Raw genomic sequence first — 14,313 nt, 5'->3', positions numbered from 1 at the left:
ATGCCAAATGTCAAGCGCAAAATTTACCACAGTTCTAATTATCCATAAAGGACAACTCAATTTTATTCCCACAACTTGTCTAGCTTAATCATCACTCCAGTCTTAAAGCTGTCAAGCAAAATTAATTTCAGTCAGCTGAAAGGAATACAGACCCAAAAATCCTCCTTGAAAAAAAAAACAGACCCAAAAATCTTGCCTATATATAAACCTTGTGTTTTGCTTCTCCACTGTTGAGAAATATTTTGTTATTGTTGGAAAATTAATTAAGCTCATAGAAAATAAATGTCTTTGTCATCTTGAAACTATACTGAACTATCTATTAATCCCCACTGTAGTCCATTCATTAAAATTAATACAAAGAGGATAGAGGTGAGTAGAGAGTTGGGTTTTCATTTCTCTGGCTACTAATTTTTGAATGCTCTATTTTTATCAGGGACTTTATAAGTTATATGATCATTTTGAACTTGTGACTTTAGTTGCAACCATGACAGGCAGAGCAGACGTTTTATGTTGAGTATGTAAAGAACAATGACATTGTTAGTATTGTAGATTTTTCATTTCCTGAATATAGTGCATAATATTTAAGCATTAAACTGAATTTTTTTCTCCCAATTTATTTATTTTCAGAAAAACAGTATTCATTATTTAGAGGGCACAGCTTGCATGGAGCACTGGGTGTGGTGAAAAAATAATGAATACTGTTTTTCTGAAATTATTTTTAAGTGTTTATGTTCCCAAATGAAATTCCCCATCACTGCCCAGTGTAATTTATTTCCTTCTCTCCTTTTTCTAATTTTTCTTGAAAAAAACATTTTTGATTAATTGAGTTGTCTAATTAATTGTGGTCACACTCCAAAATTGTACAAAATGTTTCTATTAAAACAGGTACTTTTCCCTTGTGAAAATGATGCCAATTCCTAATTACTGCCTACAAAAAAAAGAATATTGATACTTAAAAACTGCTGCTCTAAGACTGGTAAACAGTTTTGGAGAGATATGAAACTACCCCTTGAATAGACTCAAGTGAATTATTTTTTTAATGAAGGATAGGGAATGATGGTGGGCAGTAACAGAGTAACAGCAATAACAAATTTTTTAAAACCCTATAAATAATATATATATAATATATATAATAAAATATATTTCATATATTGTATAAATATATATAATATATAATATATTTTATAAAAATATAAATACATATTATATAAAAATATATAAATATATGATTATATATAAATATATTATATATAAAATTCATAGAGAATAATAAAATACACACACACACAATTTCTCCTGAGTCCCAAACTGCAAACCACCAACAGCTACAGCATTCAGTATCATCTACTGTATGGAGGAAAGCATAAAAAAGAACCAGTGCTTCCTATGGCCCTAAGACAGTACAAAAATACATTTCCCATAAGTATTCAATGGAAACAACAACAAGTCAATCTGCAAACACAAAGAAAAGGAAGGGATTTGACTAGTATACACACTTCAGTTTAGTATAAAGAGACTAAGATTGACAGCTGAAGTTACTAGAGAGTATGGATTTTAGAAGTTATCAATCTTTTTTCCAAAATAAAGCCATGTATTCAACAGAAAGAGCTGGAAATTGAACACAAATTGAGTAACTTAGGAATAACATGGGTCAAAGGAAAGAGAAATTTTAGAAAAAAGTTAACATGAAGTCAAATTTCATGAAGCATTAGGTCATATTTTAACACTTTTTCTTAAAAAAATTGTAATTAAGAAAGGGAACTCTAGAAATAAAGGTAGAATTTTTCTCATGATCCATCTCACCCTTCTAAAATGTGAAGAAAACTCATCTCATTAAAATAATAGTGCACCAAAAGGGTATAAGTTAACATCCATATAAATTTATTATATAAGAAAAAGAAAAGGAGCATAATATTATCTCTATAGACATAGTAGAAATGCATAGTTTCTTTTTTTTCAACTTATTTATTTTCAGAAAAACATTATTCATTATTTTTACACCACACCCAGTGCTCCATGCAAGCCGTGCCCTCTATAATACCCACTACCTGGTACCCCAACCTCCCAACACCCCGCCACTTCAAATCCCTCAGATTGTTTCTTAAATGGTAAAAAATGTAACCTAATAAGTTAAAGTGATCCAAATAAATCAAGAAAATGTTAAAAAATAAGAATTTCAATAAAAATATATAAATAAATGAGATAAAAAGCATCAATAATAATTAGAAAAAATTAAATAATCTGCTTGAAGAAAAGAATTTACAACAAAATTTAAAAATTAGTAACATAATTAGAAAGGTTTCCAAGAATGTAACAAAAAAAATCAGAAATGATTAAACTAGGAATAGTAGGAAAATAAGTAGAACAACAGATAATGTCATAAGATGTATAAATATATAGGAATGCTTTTTTAAACTCAAAATAAGAGGGTTTGAGAAAGTGTTAGAGACAAAAGGTATATGAAGATGTAATAACATTTGTCTATAGGAGATCCTAGACAGAAAAAAAAAACTAAAACAATTAAGGACAAATTCTAAAAATTGTAGTTTAATAAAACTGGCCAAAAATAAAAGGTAACTTCAAAACATACAGTGAAAGAACACAGTGTATTCCTGGGAAAATTGACTACTAGAGCCAACACTGAAAAATTATATAATAGAAATAATAAAACTTTAAAGACAAAGACAAATAGAATCATATGGTGTCCAGGCAAAAAATAAACAAACAAAACCCACCAAGTCAGGTAAAAGTGAAAGAAAATTATATTTTCACCATTCCTCTTAACAATAAAAATACTCATGGAAAGTAATTATGTTTTTGTATTTTATATTTAGCCCACCTGTTTGAAATAACTGTTTTGGATTGCAAATATCAGAGAATATTCTTTCTTCTAGGTCCTTCCTGAGGAATCTACAGTGAGCAATTTTCAGCAGAATGACATGACTAGTGAGAAAACAAAATAGCATCTGTTGGATTTGGTTTAAAATATTAAAAATAGAGCTTCCCTATGACCCTGCAATTGCACTCCTGGGTATTTACCCCAAAGACACAGATGTCGTGAAAAGAAGGGCCATCTGTACCCCAATGTTTATAGCAGCAATAGCCACAGTCGCCAAACTATGGAAAGAACCAAGATGCCCTTCAACGGATGAATGGATAAGGAAGATGTGGTCCATATACACTATGGAGTATTATGCCTCCATCAGAAAGGATGAATACCCAACTTTTGTAGCAACATGGACGGGACTGGAAGAGATTATGCTGAGTGAAATCAGTCAAGCAGAGAGAGTCAATTATCATATGGTTTCACTCATTTGTGGAGCATAACCAATAGCATGGAGGACAAGGGGCATTAGAGAGGAGAAGGGAATTTGGGTAAATTGGAAGGGGAGGTGAACCATGAGAGACTATGGACTCTGAAAAACAGTCTGAGGGGTTTGAAGTGGCGGGGGTGTGGGAAGTTGGGGTACCAGGTGGTGGGTATTATAGAGTGCATGGCTTGCATGGAGCACTGGGTGTGGTGAAAAAATAATGAATGTTTTTCTGAAAATAAATAAATTGAAAAACAAAAAGAAAAATCAGACTGGCAAAAATAAAAAAAATAGGGACGCCTGGGTGGCGCAGTTGGTTAAACGACTGCCTCCGGCTCAGGGCGTGATCCTGGAGTCCCGGGATCGAGTCCCACATCGGGCTCCCAGCTCCATGGGGAGTCTGCTTCTCCCTCTGACCTTCTCCTCGCTCATGCTCTCTCTCACTGTCTCTCTCTCTCAAATAAATAAAATAAAATCTTAAAAAAAAAAAAATTTAAAAAAAAAAAAAAATAAAAAAATAAAAAAATAAAAAAAATAAAATATTAGGTATGTCAAAAATTTTTTCCTGTTAAGTAATCAAGGATTTCAAAGATGAGATTCAATGGAACTACATGCCTAAAGTATCAGAGTAACAAAGGAAAAGAACATATTTTATTCAATCAATGGGCATGTGACTATAGGAAACTGCTAAGGTGTTTGGTGCTGAGCCAGCTGAGATAAAGTTATGAATAGAACTTACAATATTTACCAAAAATAGCAAAAAATAAAAAGGAGTTAAGATGGCAGAGGAGTAGGGGACCCTTATTTCATCTGGCTTCTGGAATTCAGTTAGGTAGTTATCTAATCATTCTGAACACCTGCAAAATCAATGGGAGATTTGAGAAAGGAATTATTGTAAACCTACAAATATAAAAGAAACAATTTTGGGGAGAGTAGAAGGTGACAGAGACATGAATCTAGGGCACTATATTGAAGGATATGGAGGAATTTAGGGAGCTTGCTAAAGATGGCTACTGCAAGTATTATAAGCAGTAGAGTGCAAAATTGGAACTTTTAGAAGTCTGCTACAGTGGGGGACATCCTTGGCTTAAAGGTGTTCAGATGGCAAAATGGACCAGAATCCAAAGTGAGATAGCATGTTCTCAGGATACTCAGGGTCTCAAAAAGAATGGGAGTTCCTGAATGTGGCAGAATTCTAGGCATTATACAAGGAATCTGTCTGAAAACAGTGACTCTAGACACTGCCTTTCTTTTCAGTGTTTCCATAAACTTGCACTGTCCTGTGACAAAGTCCTCCTCCCTCTCTTGGGAGGAAAGGCCTGGTCAATGCTGCAGGAGTTTGTACAATTTGAAGAATTATAATTGGGTTGCATGTCTGAGATAAAAATGCTCTGTCATAAGCTGGGTGAACAGAGTTAGGACAGAAACCCAGGAGACAAGAGTGGTTGACTTTCTGAGAGGGCTTACTGAAGAGTGAGGAGTGCAAATTTTCAGTTCCACAGATAAAGACAGGACATCACCATCTTTATGCCCACAAGGGGTATTGAAAGCCTCCAGGGAGCAAAACAGTGCCAAAGAGTGCTATCTAGAGCCACTTAAACTGAGTCCAGCACCTGGACAAGGGGGAACAATTCCACTAGGGTGAAGTCACCTGACAGTCAGCACAACAGGCCCCACCTCCAGAGGACCAGCAGGAACAGTCAGCTAGCACCAACAGCAGAGCATAAAAACTTCAATTTCAGCTCTTGAGGAAAGTACTATATAGCATTCGTGGTTTTTCAATTAATATTCTATAATGCTTCAGTTTTATTTTTATTCAGCTATTTTTTATGTTTTCATTTTTTAAAATTTGTATTTATATATATGCTATACATGTATATATTTTATTTTGTTTCCTTTCATTGTATTTCATCTTATTTTTCTGTATATATAATATATAAATATATATAACATATAAAATAAATTGTGTATATAAATTGTAATCACATATATACTTTTTCTTTCTTTCCTATTTTGAGATCTAGTTTCTTTCAATAAACAAAATGAAATACACCCAGTATCTAGTTTATTGATTTGTTCTGTTTTATTTGTTGTTTTATATTTCTAATTTTGTTTTGTTTTTGTTTTTGTTTTTGGGGGGTTGTATTATTTGTAATTTTCTGTTACTGCTGTTATTTGTGTCTTTTCTCTCTCTTTCTTCTATTCTTTTCTAGACATAATCATGAGATGGTGATCACCCCAAATCAAAAGAGGAGGAAGTACTCATTGCCATGGATTTAATCAAGATGGATATAAGTAAGATGTTGGAACTAGAATTCAAAACAATGATTATAAAGATACTAGCTTTGCTTGGAAAGAAACATAGAAAACACTAGAGATTCCCTTAGAATAGAAATAAAAGAACTAAAAGCTAATCAAATTTTAAAAAGCTATTTTTGATAATTAAAGTCAAAATTGGAGTCTCTAGCAGTGAGGATAAATGAGGCAGAAGAGGGGCACCTGGGTGGCTCAATTGGTTAAGCCTCTGCCTTCAGCTCAGGTCATAATCTCAGGGTCCTGGGATCAAGTCCTGCATCAGGCTCTCTGGTTGGCAGGGAACCTGCTTCCCCTTTCTCTCTGCCTGTCCCTCTGCCTACTTGTGATCTCTCTCTCTGTCAAATAAATAAATAAAATCTTTTTAAAAAATGAGGCAGAATAGAGTCATTGATATAGAAGATAAAATGGTGGAAAAGATAAGGAAGCTAAGAGAGAAAAACAATTACTGGATCACAAAGGGAGACTTTAAGAACTAAGCAATACCATAAAGCAAAATAATATCTGGGAAATAGGGATGCCAGAAGATGAAGAGAGAGAGTGAAGGTCAGGGGTTTATTTGAACAATTATACCTGAAAACCTCCCTAATCAGGGGAAGGAAGCAATAATTCAACTTTGGGAGACACAGAGACTCCCCTCAAAAAAAAAAAAATAAGTCAACACCTTGGTATATAATACTGAAGCTTGCAAACTTCAGAGATAAAGAGAAAATCCTGAAACAGCTCAGGACAAGAACTCCATAAGCTACAAGGAAAGAACATAAGGTTGGCAGTAGACTTATCTACAGAGACCTGGCATAAAGTACTGGAATGTTGTATTCAATGTAATACATGGGGAAAATATGCAGCTAAGAATAATTTATCCAGCAAGATTTTCATTCAGAATATAAGTAGAGATAAAGAACTTCCAGGAAAAACAGAAACTAAAAGAACTTGTGATCACTAAACCAGCCCTGCATATAATATTAAAGGAATCCCTTTGAGTGAAAAGAGAGCCCAAAAGAAACAAAGACCAGAAAGGAATAGAAGCAATCTACAGAAACAGTGACTTAATAGGTAATAAAATGGCACCAAATTCATATCTTTCAATAATTACTCTGAATGTAAATGGGCTAACTGCTCCATCAAAAGACACAAGACACACAAGACATCAAAAGAGTATCAGATTGGATAAAAAAAAGACCCACTAATATGCTGTCTACAAGAGGCTCATTTTAGACTCAAAGAAACCTCTAGAGTCAAAGTGAGGGGACAGAGAGACCATTTATCATGTTAACAGACTTCAGAAGAAAGCTGGAGTAGCCACCTTTTTATCAAACTAGATTTTAAGCCAAAGACTATATAAGAGATGAAGAAGGACACTAAATCATAAAAGAGGTCCTATCCTATAAGAAGATATAGCAGTTGTAAGTATTTTTGTCCCTATTGTGACAGTAGGCAATTATATAAAGCAATTAATCACAAAATTAAAGAAGCACATTAATGATCATACAATGGTAGTATGGAACTCTAAGTGCCCAGTCACAGCAATGGATCAATCATCAAAGCAGAAGATCAACAAAGATACAGGACTTTGAATGGCACACTTGGACAGATGGACTTCTGTCACAAATCAAGTCTCAACTGGTACCAAAGGACTGAAATATTCAATGCATGTTTTTAGACCATAGTGCTTTAAAACTTGAACTCAATCACATGAAAAAATTTCAAAGGAACACAAATGCATGGAGGTTAAAGAGCATCCTGCTAAATAGTGAATGGGCCAACCAACAAATTAAAGAAGAATTAAAAACAAACAAATAAACATGGAAGCAAATGAAAATGTAAGCATGATAGTTCAGAACCTTTGGGATTCGGCAAAGGTAGTCATAAAAGGGAAGTGTATAGCAATAAGACCTTTCTCAAGAAACAAAAAGAGTCTCAAATACACAACCTAAACTTACATCTAAAAGAGTTGGAGGAAGAAGAGGAAATAAAGCCTAAATCCGTCAGGAGAAAAATAATAATAAGGATAAGAGCAGAAATAAGTGATTTAGAAATTTAAAAAAAGAACAGATACAATGAAACAAGGATATGGTTCTTTGAAAGAATTAACAAGATCAACAACCCCCTATCAATGACCCCCTACCCCAAAAACCCCCTATCCAGACTTATCAAAAAGTGAAGAGAAAGTACTCAAATAAATAAAATAATAAATGATAGAGGAGAGTTTACAACCAACACTAAGGGAATAAAAACTATTATGAGAGAATATTATGAACAATTATAAGCCAAAAAGTTAGGCAATCTGGAAGATATGGATACATTCCTAGAAACATACAAATTACCAAAACTGACACAGGAAGAAATAGAAGACCTATACAGACCCATAACTAGCAAATAAATTAAATCAGTAATCAAGAATCTCCCAACAAACAAGAGTTCAGAACCAAATGGTCTCCCAGCACAATTCTACCAAACATTTAAAGAATTAATACTTACTCTTTTGAAGTTGTTTCAAAAACAGAAATGGAAGGAAAGCTTCCAAATTCATTTTAATAAAGCCAGCATCACCATGTTCCCAAAACCAAAGACCCCCACTAAAAAGGAGAATTACAGACCAATATTCTTGATTAAAATGGATGTACAAATTCTCACCAAGTTACGAGCTAATAGCATCCAACAGTACATTAAAAGGTTATTCACCACGATGAAATAGAATTTATCCCCTGTCTCCAAAAGTAGTTCAAAATGCACAAATCAATCAATGTGATATACAATATTAATAAAAGAAAGGACAAGAACTATGTGGTTCTCTTACAGATGCATGAAAAACCATTTGACAAAACACAGCATCCTTTCTTGTTAAAAACTCTCTATGGTATAGAGATAAAGGGGGCATGTTTCAATCTCTTAAAAGCCACATACAAAAAACTGAGAGCTTTTCCCATTAGTCTGTAATAAGACAGTGATGTCTACTCTCACCACTGTTGTTCAACAAAGTGCTGGGAGTCCTAGCCTCAGCAATCAGACAATAAAAAGAAAAAAAATGCTTTCAAATTGGCAAAGAAGTAGTCATATTTTCACCCCTCAGAGATGACTTAATACTTTTTGTTGAAAATACAAAAGACTCCACCAAAAAAAAAAACACAAAAAAACCTGCTAGGACTTGTACAGGAATTCAGCAAAGTGGCAAGATACAAAGTCAATGTGTAGAAGTAGTTGCATTTCTAGAAACTAACAATAAAGTAGAAGAAAAAGAAATGAAGCAATCAATCCCATTTACAATTGGACACAATACCATAAGATACCTAGGAATAGACCTAACAAAAGAGATTAATTATCCATACAATGAAATCTATTGAACATTTATGAAAGAATTTGAGGATGACACAAAGAAATGGAAAAACATTCCATGCTCACAGATTGGAAAAGCAAATATTGTTAAGATATTGCTATCCAAAGCAATCTATACATTCAATGCAACCCCTATCAAAATATCATCATCGGGGAGGAAAAGATGGTGGGGGAGTAGGAGGAGGCGCCTTTTCAACCGGTACCCCAAAGTGAGCTGTTTACTTAGCAAAGAAATCCGATCACCCATGAAATCAGATTGAGATCAGAATTATACACGTCTGGATCTCTACAGGGGCAGAAGATGCCAGTGGGCAGGTAAAGCGGAATGGGAACGGTGGCGGACTGATATCGGAAGATAGGAGGAGGAGTCAAGATGGCGGAGAAGTAGCAGGCTGAGACTACCTCAGCTAGCAGGAGATCAGCTAGAGAGCTTATCTAAAGATTGCAAACACCTGCAAATCCATCAGCAGATCGAAGAGAAGAAGAACAGCAATTCTAGAAACAGAAAAACAACCACATTCTGAAAGGTAGGACTGGTGGAGAAGTGAATCCAAAGCGACGGGAAGATAGACCCCGGGGGGAGGGGCCGGCTCCCGGCAAGCAGCGGAGCAACGGAGCACAAAATCAGGACTTTTAAAAGTCTGTTCCGCTGAGGGACATCTCTCCAGAGGCTAAACGGGGCGAAGCCCATGCGGGGTCGGTGTGGCCTCAGGTCCTGCAGGGTCACAGAAGGATCGGGGGTGTCTGAGTGTTGCAGAGCTTGCGGGAATTGGAACGGGAAAGCTGGCTACAGAGACAGAGCCGACAGTGAGCTCACAGCTCGGTGTTGCCTTGAACTGGTCGCAGGCTCGGTGAGCTCGGAGCGCGGCCGGAGGTTAGGCAGACGGGAGTTACTGGGAGCTGTTCGCTGAGGGTGCACTGGGGAGAGGGGCCCCGGGCTCTCGGCTCCTCTGGGCCGGAGACCAGGAGGCCGCCATTTGTATTTCCGTCCTCCGGAACTCTATGGAAAGCGCTCAGGGAACAAAAACTCCTGAAAGCAAAGCCGAGCGGATCACTCAGCCCGGCCCCTGGTAAAGGCTGTGCAATTCCGCTTGGGGCAAAGACACTTGAGAATCACTACAACAGGCCCCGCACCAGAAGATCAACAAGAAATCCAGGCAAGGGACGCCTGGGTGGCTCAGTGGGTTAAGCCGCTGCCTTCAGCTCAGGTCATGATCTCGGGTTCCTGGGACCGAGTCCCGCGTCGGGCTCTCTGCTCAGCGGGGAGCCTGCTTCCTCCTCTCTCTCTCTCTCTGCCTGCCTCTCTGCCTACTTGTGATCTCTGTCAAATAAATTAAAAAAAAAAAAAAAAAGAAATCCAAGCAAGACCAAGTTCACCTACCGAGGAGTGCAGTTTCAATACCAAGGAGAGCAGCAGAATTCCAGAGGAGGAGAAAACAAAACACGGAACTCATGGCTTTCTCCCTGTGATTTTTTAGTCTTGCAGTTAATATAATTTTTTTCTTTTTCATTTTTTTCTCTTCTTCTGCTAAAATTTTTTTAACTTTTACCCTTTTCTTTTTTAACGTTTTTTAACTAGTTTATCTAATATATATATATATATATTCTTTTTATACTTTTCTTTATTCGTTTCCTTTTTTTTAAATTATTATTTATTTATTTATATTCAGAAAAACAGTATTCATTATTTTTTCACCACACCCAGTGCTCCATGCAAGCCGTGCCCTCTATAATCCTTTTTTTTTAATTCTTTTTTTCTTTCTTTATTTTTGAACCTCTTTTTAACCCCAAATCAGAAGAGATCCCAATCTCTTCAAACTCTTTTTTTAATTCTTGATTGAATTTTTAATTCAATCTCTTTTTTTAATTCTTTTTTTTTCTTTCTTTCTTTTTGAACCACTTTTTATCCCCAAATCAGAAGAGATCCCAATCAGAAGAGATTGGGAGATCCCAATCAGAGGAGATCCCAATCAGAGGAGATCCCTCACCCAATCGTGAGGGGGGAGAAATTCCCCCTCACGATTTGGGATCTCTTCTGATTTGGTTAAAGCATATTTTGCTGGGATTGTTGCCACCCTTTTAGTATTTTAATTGCTCCTTCATATACTCTTAGCTGGAAAAAATGACAAGGCGGAAAAGAGGCAGTACTGAAGGCTAGGGACCTAATCAATACAGACATTGGTAATATGTCAGATCTAGAGTTCAAAATGACAATTCTCAAGGTTCTAGCCGGGCTTGAAAAAAACATGGAAGATATTAGAGAAACCCTCTCCAGAGATATAAAAGCCCTTTCTGGAGAAATAAAAGAACTAAAATCTAACCAAGTTGAAATCAAAAAAGCTATTAATGAGGTTCAATCAAAAATGGAGGCTCTCACTGCTAGGATAAATGAAGCAGAAGAAAGAATTAGCAATATAGAAGACCAAATGACAGAGAATAAAGAAGCTGAGCAAAAGAGGGACAAACAGCTACTGGACCATGAGGGGAGAATTCGAGAGATAAGTGACACCATAAGACGAAACAACATTAGAATAATTGGGATTCCAGAAGAAGAAGAAAGAGAAAGGAGAGCAGAAGGTATACTGGAGAGAAATATTGGGGAGAATTTCCCCAATATGGCAAAGGGAACGAGCATCAAAATTCAGGAGGTTCAGAGAACGCCCCACAAAATCAATAAGAATAGGCCCACACCCCGTCACCTAATAGTAAAATTTACAAGCCTTAGTGACAAAGAGCAAATCCTGAAAGCAGCCCGGGAAAAGAAGTCTGTAACATACAATGGTAAAAGTATTAGATTGTCAACTGACTTATCCACAGAGACCTGGCAGGCCAGAAAGAGCTGGCATGATATTTTAAGAGCACTAAACGAGAAAAACATGCAGCCAAGAATACTATATCCAGCTAGGCTATCATTGAAAATAGAAGGAGAGATTAAAAGCTTCCAGGACAAACAAAAACTGAAAGAATTTGCAAACACCAAACGAGCTCTACAGGAAATACTGAAAGGGGTCCTCTAAGCAAAGAGAAAGCCTACAAGTGGTAGATCAGAAAGGAACAGAGACAATATAAAGTAACAGTCACCTTACAGGCAATACAATGGCATTAAATCATATCTCTCAATAGTACCTGAATGTTAATGGGCTAAATGCCCCAATCAAAAGACACAAGGTATCAGAATGGATAAAAAAACAAAACCCATCTATATGTTGCCTCCAAGAAACTCATTTTAAACCCGAAGACACCTCCAGATTTAAAGTGAGGGGGTGGAAAAGAATTTACCATGCTAATGGACATCAGAAAAAAGCAGGAGTGGCAATTCTTATATCAGATCAATTAGATTTTAAGCCAAAGACTATAAGAGATGAGGAAGGACACTATATCATACTCAAAGGGACTGTCCAACAAGAAGATCTAACAATTTTAAATATCTATGCCCCCAACGTGGGAGCAGCCAACTATATAAACCAATTAATAACAAAATCAAAGAAACACATCAACAATAATACAATAATAGTAGGGGACTTTAACACACCCCTCACTGAAATGGACAGATCATCCAAGCAAAAGATCAACAGGGAAATAAAGGCCTTAAAAGATACACTGGATGAGATGGACATCACAGATATATTCAGAACATTTCATCCCAAAGCAACAGAATACACATTCTTCTCTAGTGCACATGGAACATTCTCCAGAATAGATCACATCCTCGGTCCTAAATCAGGACTCAACCGATATCAAAAGATTGGGATCATTCCCTGCATATTTTCAGACCACAATGCTCTGAAGCTAGAACTCAACCACAAGAGGAAGTTTGGAAAGAACCTAAAAACATGGAGACTAAACAGCATCCTTCTAAAGAATGAATGGGTCAACCACGAAATTAAAGAAGAATTGAAAAAAATCATGGAAACAAGAGATAATGAGAATACAAAGGTTCAAAATCTGTGGGACACAACAAAGGCAGTCCTGAGAGGAAAATATATAGCGGTACAAGCTTTTCTCAAGAAACAAGAAAGGTCACAGTTACACAACCTGACCCTACACCTAAAGGAGCTGGAGAAAGAACAAGAAAGAAATCCTAAGCCCAGCAGGAGAAGAGAAATCATAAAGATCAGAGCAGAAATCAGAGTAGAAACCAGAAAAACAATAGAACAAATCAACGAAACTAGGAGGTGGTTCTTTGAAAGAATTAATAAAATTGATAAACCCCTGGCCAGACTTATCAAAAAGAAAAGAGAAAGGACCCAAATAAATAAAATCATGAATGAAAGAGGAGAGATCACAACTAACACCAAAGAAATACAGACAATTATAAGAACATACTATGAGCAACTCTACGCTAACAAATTTGACAATCTGGAAGAAATGGATGCATTCCTAGAAACATATAAACTACCAAAATTGAACCAGGAAGAAATAGAAAGCCTGAACAGACCCATAACAAGTAAGAAGATTGAAACAGTCATTAAAAATTTCCAAACAGGGACGCCTGGGTGGCGCAGTTGGTTAAACGACTGCCTCTGGCTCAGGGCGTGATCCTGGAGTCCCGGGATCGAGTCCCACATCGGGCTCCCAGCTCCATGGGGAGTCTGCTTCTCCCTCTGACCTTCTCCTCGCTCATGCTCTCTCTCACTGTCTCTCTCTCTCAAATAAATAAAATAAAATCTTAAAAAAAAAAAATTAAAAAAAAAAATTTCCAAACAAACAAAAGCCCAGGGCCAGATTGCTTCCCGGTGGTATTCTACCAACCATTTAAAGAAGAACTAATTCCTATTCTCCTGAAACTGTTCCAAAAAGTTGAAATGGAAGGGAAACTTCCAAACTCATTTTATGAGGCCAGCATCACCTTGATCCCAAAACCAGACAAGGATCCCATCAAAAAAGAGAGCTATAGACCAATAACCTTGATGAACACAGATGCGAAAATTCTCACCAAAATACTAGCCAATAGGATTCAATAGTACATTAAAAGGATTATTCACCACGACCAAGTGGGATTTATCCCAGGGCTGCAAGGTAGGTTCAACATCCGCAAATCAGTCAATGTGATACAACACATCAATAAAGAACAAGAACCATATGATATTCTCAATAGATGCTGAAAAAGCATTTGACAAAGTACAGCATCCCTTCCTGATCAAAACTCTTCAAAGTGTAGGGATAGAGGGCACATACCTCAATATCATCAAAGCCATCTATGAAAAACCCACTGCAAATATCATTCTCAAAGGAGAAAAACTGAAAGCTTTTCCACTAAGGTCAGGAACACGGCAGGGGTGTCCATTATCACCACTGCTATTCAACAGAGTACTAGAAGTCCTAGCCTCAGCAATCAGACAACAAAAAGAAA

This window comes from Neovison vison, chromosome 12, assembly GCF_020171115.1.
Source record: "Neovison vison isolate M4711 chromosome 12, ASM_NN_V1, whole genome shotgun sequence".
Classification (NCBI taxonomy): Eukaryota; Metazoa; Chordata; class Mammalia; order Carnivora; family Mustelidae; genus Neogale; species Neogale vison.
This window is presented reverse-complemented; position numbering follows the sequence as displayed.